Genomic DNA, 8,167 nt, shown 5'->3' with positions numbered 1-8,167 from the left:
TGCTTCGTGTAAAGAACATGCCCTGTCTCCACACCTCCAAAGATGCTGTACTGGCGAGTCTGCGGAGCCTCCCCTACAGCAGCCAGACAGCTGGTTGACAAATTGAAGATGTTGTTAGCCTCAGGAGGGTTTGAGCTGCGTCAGTGGACTAGTAATGTCCCAGAAGTTATCAGTCACCTTCCAAAAGGGGCAAGATCCCAGAGCAGCGAGTTATGGCTCACAGAGTCTATGGAGGATCCACAGGAGCTCGCACTTGGACTCCGATGGCTTTGCGCCTCAGACACTCTGGCATACAAGTGCAGCCACACTGACCTTCCCACACCGACTATGAGGAATATTTATAGTACACTGGCACGGCTTTTTGATCCGCTTGGCTTCCTTGTTCCCTTCGCCACGCGAGCCAAAATCATTGTGCAGCACCTATGGAATAAAGAGAGAGAGTGGGATGACCCGTCGCTGCCAGATGACGCCCTCAAGGCCTGGCGAACTTGGGAGAATGAGCTGCAACACCTTCCAGAGATTGTCTTGCCACGATGCTACTCAAGCCCCCCTCTGGATCACCCAAGTTCTGTCAGGAGCCTCCACATATTCTGTGACGCATCTGAGAAAGCTTACGGTTCAGTTCCGTACCTTTGTACGGAGAGTTCAGGTGGTAAGGTGGAGGTGGCCTTTCTGACTGCACGGTCGAGAGTGGCCCCCAAGCGCCAACAGTCGATACCGCGATTGGAGCTATGTGAAGCAGTGACTGGAGCTCAGCTAGCAGTGCTGTTGCGGCGTGAACTCACCCTGGTACTTCATGAAGTGGTGCTCTGGACAGACTCCACCACAGTTCTTACTTGGCTTCAGTCAGAATCTTGCAGGTTTAAGGTGTTTGTAGGTACCAGAGTCGCTGAGATGGAGGTACGTGGATTCTGCAAACAATCCCGCAGATGACATTACGCGCGGGAAGACCCTAAGGGAGCTGGCTGGGGAGAGCCGGTGGAACCACGGCCCAGCATTCTTGCGCCTGAAGCTGTGAAGCGGCACCAGTACTGATTGTCGGAGATGGAGAGCGAAGCCTGTAGTGCCACAAATGGCAGACTTACCTCTCGCCCGCCTTCGGTTGATGAAACCACCTTTCTTCTCTACAGGAACGGATTGTTTCGGGCCTTTCATAGTTAGAATCGGACAGCGTAATGAGAAGCGTTGGGGTATCTTATTTAAGTGCCTTACTACCCGAGCTGTCTACATAGACGTTCTGACTAGTCTAGACCAGGATTCCTTCTTGATGGCCCTCCGCAGATTCATCTCACGCAGGGGAAAACCAGCGGAGCTTCTGTCGGATCAGGGCACAAATTTCAGAGGAGGTGAGAAGGAAATCCACGAGTCCTTCAAGGCACTGCACCCCACTTTACAGGCAGAACTGGCCAAACATCAGATCAAGTTCAGATTCAACCATCCAAGTGCGCCTCACTTTGGTGGTTCCTGGGAGAGGGAAATTAAATCTATCAAAGCTGGCCTGTATGCTACGATCCAGATGCAGACTGTGACAGAAGAAGTCCTGCGCACGGTCCTGATCGAGATAGAGGGTATCCTAAACTCTAAGCCCTTGGGGTATGTATCCAGTGACGTCGCGGACCCTGACCCAGTAACCCCCAATCTGCTTGTGATGGGACGGCCCGACCCATCGCTGCCCCAGGTGTTGTATCCGGAATCCGAGCTGTTGAGTCGCCGCCGTTGGAGGCATACACAGGTCCTTGCCGACCAATTCTGGAGGACATTTATCAGGCACTATCTTCCTGCCCTGCAGACGCGCAACAAGTGGCGCACCTTCAAAAATAATGTGGCGTTACATCGCAGGTGTTAAGAGGTCCGCAGAGAAAACATCTCAGGAGGAGCCCGTGGACAAAGCGGCAAAAATAAAAAAACTTTTTTTTAAAGAAGGATGGAGGAAAGCAGACAACGGAGAGTCCCTCGATTGGTTAGTTTATGACGAGACCAATCTAACAATGCACTGCTCGTTATGTCGTCGTGAAACTTCAGAATCTGATTCTGATGAGCAGGAGTAAATTGTACTGGGAGTGGGGAGGATGGGTGGAGGATTGTTAGTTTTTTGTTTAATCTGCCCTACTCATTTAATTAAATCTATATTGGTTTGTGAATGTATAAGATAGAAAGAAAAAGTGTCAGTGTTTCATTGAAACTTGTGATTAAATAAACTGCTTAAAGGCCATGTTGCAGGTTAACCACCACTGTCGATTAATGGGTACATAAATCACTCAAGATATGTATATCATTTTTAAAATGTCTCAAAAATGGTCTTAAATACCATTTTTTTACGTTTTTGGTATCAACGGTTTTTTTCACGCAATTCGGTGATGACGTCGCGTTGGGGAGACGTGGAGGAAAGGTAGCCTGATGGCCGTCAAAGCCGATGAAATGCATGGTCCGAGGAGAATGAGTGGAGAGTTGGTGAAGTGTCCTGGTGAGTTGCTATCATTTAGCAACGCAGCAATGAGATAACGACACATATTTAGGGCCCGAGCACCGATGGTGCGAGGACACTATTGGAATTGCTCTGTTTATTATTATTATTATTATTATTAGGGCCCGAGCACCGATGGTGCGAGGACACTATTGGAATTGCTCTGTTTATTATTATTATTATTATTATTATTATTATTTTCCGCATTTGATCGCATTTTTGAGGGCCTAAACATGCACGAAAACTCACGAAAATTTGCACACGCGTCAGAACTGGCGAAAATTGACATCTGATATGCGTTTCAGAATTGGGCGGGGTAAAATGGCTCGATAGCGCCACCTATAAAGGTTCAACGGAGTGCGCCTCCCGCTACGTTTCACGTACGTGTACGAAATTCGGTACATACATGTAATGACCCAATACCTACAAAAAAGTCTCTTGGAGCATAGCCTTAAACACAACAGGAAGTCAGCCATTTTGAACTTCCTCTCTGATTTTTGTGCAGTTTTTGGCATTTTCAGGCCTCGTACTTTAACGAACTCCTCCTACAGTTTTAATCTGATCATCTTCAAATTTGGTGAGTGTAATCTTAAGGCCTTTGCGACGTTAAATTGCGAAGATCTAGAGTTTTCGTCGAAGGGCGTGTCCTCGGCGGCCTGACAAATTTTGATGTTTCGCCATGAAACAGGAAGTTGCTGTAACTAAGGCAAACAATGTCCAATCTGCCCCAAACTTCACACGTTTGATAAGCGTTCTGTCCTGAACACATGACCATGCTCAAATTCAGTTACAGTCATAGCGCCACCTGCTGGCAACAGGAAGTGACATGTTTAACACCGTTTTGGACTCCTAATTAACATATACAAAATTGCCAGCAAGTGCTAAACATGTTAACACCATACTAGAAACATGCTAAAACATGCTAGCAAACATTAGCTAAGTGCTAAAGCATGCTATTACTGCAATTAAATAGGAATTTGCTGTAACTCAGGCATTGAATGCCCAATCTGCCCCAAACTTCACACGTTTGATAAGAGTTCTGTCCTGAACACATTTACATGAGAATATTCAGTTATAGTAATAGCGCCACCTATTGGCAACAGGAAGTGACATGTTTAACACTGTGATGCTGTACTAGCAACATATTAAATAAACCATTGAGTTATAAACATGTTAGAAACATGTTAAAACATGCTAGCAATTCTTAGCTAAGTGCTAAAGCATGCTAATGCAATGAAACAGGAAGTTGTTGTTACTCAAGTAGGCAATGTCCAATCTGCCCCAAACTTCACAGGTTTGATAAGAGTCCTGCCCTGAACACATCTACATGAGAATAATCAGTTAGAGTAATAGCGCCACCTGCTGGCAACAGGAAGTGTCATGTTTAACACCATTTTGGACTCCTAATAACATATAAAAAATTGCCAGCAAGTGCTGAACATGTTAACAACACACGGGAACCATGCTAAAACATGCTAACAAACATTAGCTAAGTGCTAAAGCATGCTATTCCTGCAATTAAATAGGAATTTGCTGTCAGGCATTGAATGTTCAATTTGCCCCAATTTCACACGTTTGATAAGAGTTCTGCCCTGAACACATCTACATGACACTTTTCAGTTATAGTAATAGCGCCACCTACTGGCAACAGGAAGTGACATGGTTAACACTGTGATGCAGTACTAGCAACATATTAAATATGCCATTGAGTAATAAACATGTTAGAAACCTGTTAAAACATGCTAGCAATTCTTAGCTAAGTGCTAAAGCATGCTAATGCAATGAAACGGGAAGTTATTGTTACTGAAGAAGACAATGTCCAATCTGCCCCAAACTTCACATGTTTGATAAGAGTCCTGCCCTGAACACATCTACATGACAATTTTAAGTTAAAGTAATAGCGCCACCTACTGTCGACAGGAAGTGACACGTTTTAAACTGTGATGCATTGCTAGCGACATATTTAATATGCCATTGAGTTCTAAACATGCTAGAAACATGCTAAAACATGCTAGCAACACTTATCTGAGTGATAACGCATGCTATTATACCCATGATAAAGGACATTTTTGTAACTGACTTTGACATACTACTCCTATTTTTACCTACTTAAATGCACATTGCCCACCGTGCTCTGTCTTCCTAAAGCCACCGGGTGGCGGTGGCACGGGTGCGAGGGCCCTTTCATCGCTGCTTGCAGCTTTAATTATTATTATTTTCCGCATTTAATCACATTTTTGAGGGCCTAAACATGCACGAAAACTCACGAAAATTTGCACACGCGTCAGAACTGGCGAAAATTGACATCTGATATGCGTTTCAGAATTGGGCGGGGTAAAATGGCTCGATAGCGCCACCTATAAAGGTTCAACGGAGTGCGCCTCCCGCTACGTTTCACGTATGTGTACGAAATTCGGTACATACATGTAATGACCCAATACCTACAAAAAAGTCTCTTGGAGCATAGCCTTAAACACAACAGGAAGTCAGCCATTTTGAACTTCCTCTCTGATTTTTGTGCAGTTTTTGCCATTTTCAGGCCTCGTACTTTAACGAACTCCTCCTACAGTTTTAATCTGATCATCTTCAAATTTGGTAAGTGTAATCTTAAGGCCTTTGCGACGTTAAATTGCGAAGATCTAGAGTTTTCGTCGAAGGGCGTGTCCTCGGCGGCCTGACAAATTTTGATGTTTCGCCATGAAACAGGAAGTTGCTGTAACTCAGGCAAACAATGTCCAATCTGCCCCAAACTTCACACGGTTGATAAGAGTTCTGTCCTGAACACATGACCATGCTCAAATTCAGTTACAGTCATAGCGCCACCTGCTGGCAACAGGAAGTGACATGTTTAACACTGTTTTGGACTCCTAATAACATATAAAAAATTGCCAGCAAGTGCTAAACATGTTAACAACATACTAGAAACATGCTAAAACATGCTAGCAAACATTAGCTAAGTGCTAACGCATGCTATTACTGCAATTAAATAAGAATTTGCTGTAACTCAGGCATTGGATGTTCAATCTGCCCCAAACTTCACACGGTTGATAAGAGTCCTGCCCTGAACACATCTACATGACACTTTTCAGTTATAGTAATAGCGCCACCTACTGGCAACAGGAAGTGACATGTTTAACAGTGTGATGCAGTACTAGCAACATATTAAGTATGCCATTGAGTTATATACATGTTAGAAACATGTTAAAACATGCTAGGAATTCTTAGCTAAGTGCTAAAGCACGCTAATGCAATGAAACAGGAAGTTGGTGTGACTGAAGAAGGCAATGTCCAATCTGCCCCAAACTTCACACGTTTGATAAGAGTCCTGCCCTGAACACATCTACATGACAATTTTAAGTTAAAGTAATAGCGCCACCTACCGTCGACAGGAAGTGACACGTTTTACACTGTGATGCATTACTAGCGACATATTTAATATGCCATTGCGTTCTAAACATGCTAGAAACATGTTAAAGCATGCTAGCAACACTTATCTGAGTGATAACGCATGTTATTATCCCCATAATGAAGGACATTTTTGTAACTGACTTTGACATACTCCTCCTATTTTTACCTACTTAAATGCACATTGCCCACCGTGCTCTGTCTTCCTAAAGCCCCCGGGTGGCGGTGGCACGGGTGCGAGGGCCCTTTCATCGCTGCTTGCAGCTTTAATTTTTTACTGTCATTGAATAGCACCGAGTGAAAAATCAACGTTTTCTTTATAGTGGCGGTGATCATGACGTTAGTTCAGATAAGTACCGGTAACCTTTGTCATAGTACTGGTAAACTTTGTCTTTGTCATCTAGAAATAGAAGGCATCGTGCTAGCTATATTGGCGTTTCTAAGCGTTTCTCGTCCTCCGGTGAAAATGTTGTTGCAAACGTAGCCGCCGCGTGTCTGTCGCGGTGTTTGGCAGGTGCTCGCGCGGGCGGTGCCGTCCTGTGGAAACTGCGTTGGAAAGCTTGTGCTGTAGGGCAGTGAGTGCGTTCTGGTCGCTGGTCAAGGAGCTCACCCCGCGACCAGATGTGACTGAATGCTGAATGCACGCTGCCTGAATCTGTTTGTGCTGAAGAAAGCATACACACATCTCAGGCAGGAACATGGTCCCCTTCAAGCCAGCACGCACGAGTATGTTGTTTGTTTACTGTTTCACAAAGTCTTATCTGCGCTATCTGAATACTCTCGTCCACTACTCGTCTCTCTAGTCACGCTCAACGCTCTCAAGGCGGGCTTTGGTAAACTCTCTCCCCAAGGTGACGTCATGCAATGCGTTGTGGCGGAAAGGAGAATCGTTGCCGCTGTAAGATGGTACCTAGTTTTTCGTATTATATTCCGTTTTGTGATACCCAACAACATAAAATACAATGGATAACAGTTTAAATGTTTATTACCAACAAGCAAATTGCACAAATTTGTTGAAAAAAAAAACCTGCAACACGGCCTTTAAGTATTGTAGATCTTCTAATATCAATTTTCACATGGAGTTACACATTGTCGATTTAAAAACAAAAAAGTGGCTGGTAAAAACATTGAGTGGCAGGTAGATTTTGAAATCCACCAGCCACAGTGGCCGGTGGACACATTTTTTAATTTCCATCCCTGTCCATAATGTTTGAACGAAATAAGAACACGAAAAGAACAAGAAAACGAAATAAACGTTATGTTTATGTCGCCATGGTTACGTCATGGCTATGGCAGTACGAGCGGAAACCGAGGATATCGCGGATATTGTGTCATTGACAGGCAACATTTTTTTCCAGGACGGGCCATTATTTAAAATTGGAATTTCTTTGAAATAAAAAATCTTTGAAGACTTTTTGGAGATTGTAAGTACACAACTGCAGGAAATATATCACATTGTGCAAGTGATTTTTGGATATTTTATTACAAAGTTTTTACATATTGTACCTTTAAATTCGTAAACACATTAGAACATGATAAAGTTACTCAAAAGTCAAAACACTTCACAATTACTTGCTTAAAACTTCCCATCGTCATATATGAACAGTCAGAAGAATGTTTAAAGTGTATCTTATTTTACCTGGGAAATAATAACAGACAAAATGAGTGTCGTTCCCTTGGCGCGTCAGATCCCATATTGGCCCTGTCCCAAATGGCGCACTTGATGTGGACTTTCGGTCTCGTGGACTTAAATTGCGCGTGGTCGCTGAGTCTACGAGTCCGTAGGCCGTCCCATTCATCATGTTAACGCTCTGAAGTGTGCTCAGCAGCACCCCCTTTGTACCCTTGAAGCGGTCTTCCGCGAAGCCCGCATAGATGCAGGCTTCACGCACTTTAACTACCCAGGAATCCTTGCGAATTTGCGAAAGGCCAATCAGACAACGAATGGGAGGAGCTTTCGCTCACGTTAACATGGATGAGAAGAAAATATTTAAGTGTAAATATCATTATGGTTTTTATGACCTATGTGTACATTTTACCAGTTATTACCTACAGTTTATACAAACATTATGGTCATCAACCAGTGGTTGATATCTCAAACATAAATATAAATATATATTTATATTTTATAAACATAAATAGCTTGCTGAATAATAGGCTACGATCGCATTATGATTCATTAAATAAATAGAACCGAATGGCAGGGCTTTACTGAGTCATATATAAATGTAGAAATATAATATTTAAACAACAACCGGACCGTCTTCCTATTTCCGGCGTGACGATCGAGTCTGTCCC

This window comes from Phoxinus phoxinus, assembly GCF_949152265.1.
Source record: "Phoxinus phoxinus genome assembly, chromosome: 14".
In the NCBI taxonomy this organism is placed as follows: domain Eukaryota; kingdom Metazoa; phylum Chordata; class Actinopteri; order Cypriniformes; family Leuciscidae; genus Phoxinus; species Phoxinus phoxinus.
Note: the sequence above shows the minus strand (reverse complement) of the source record.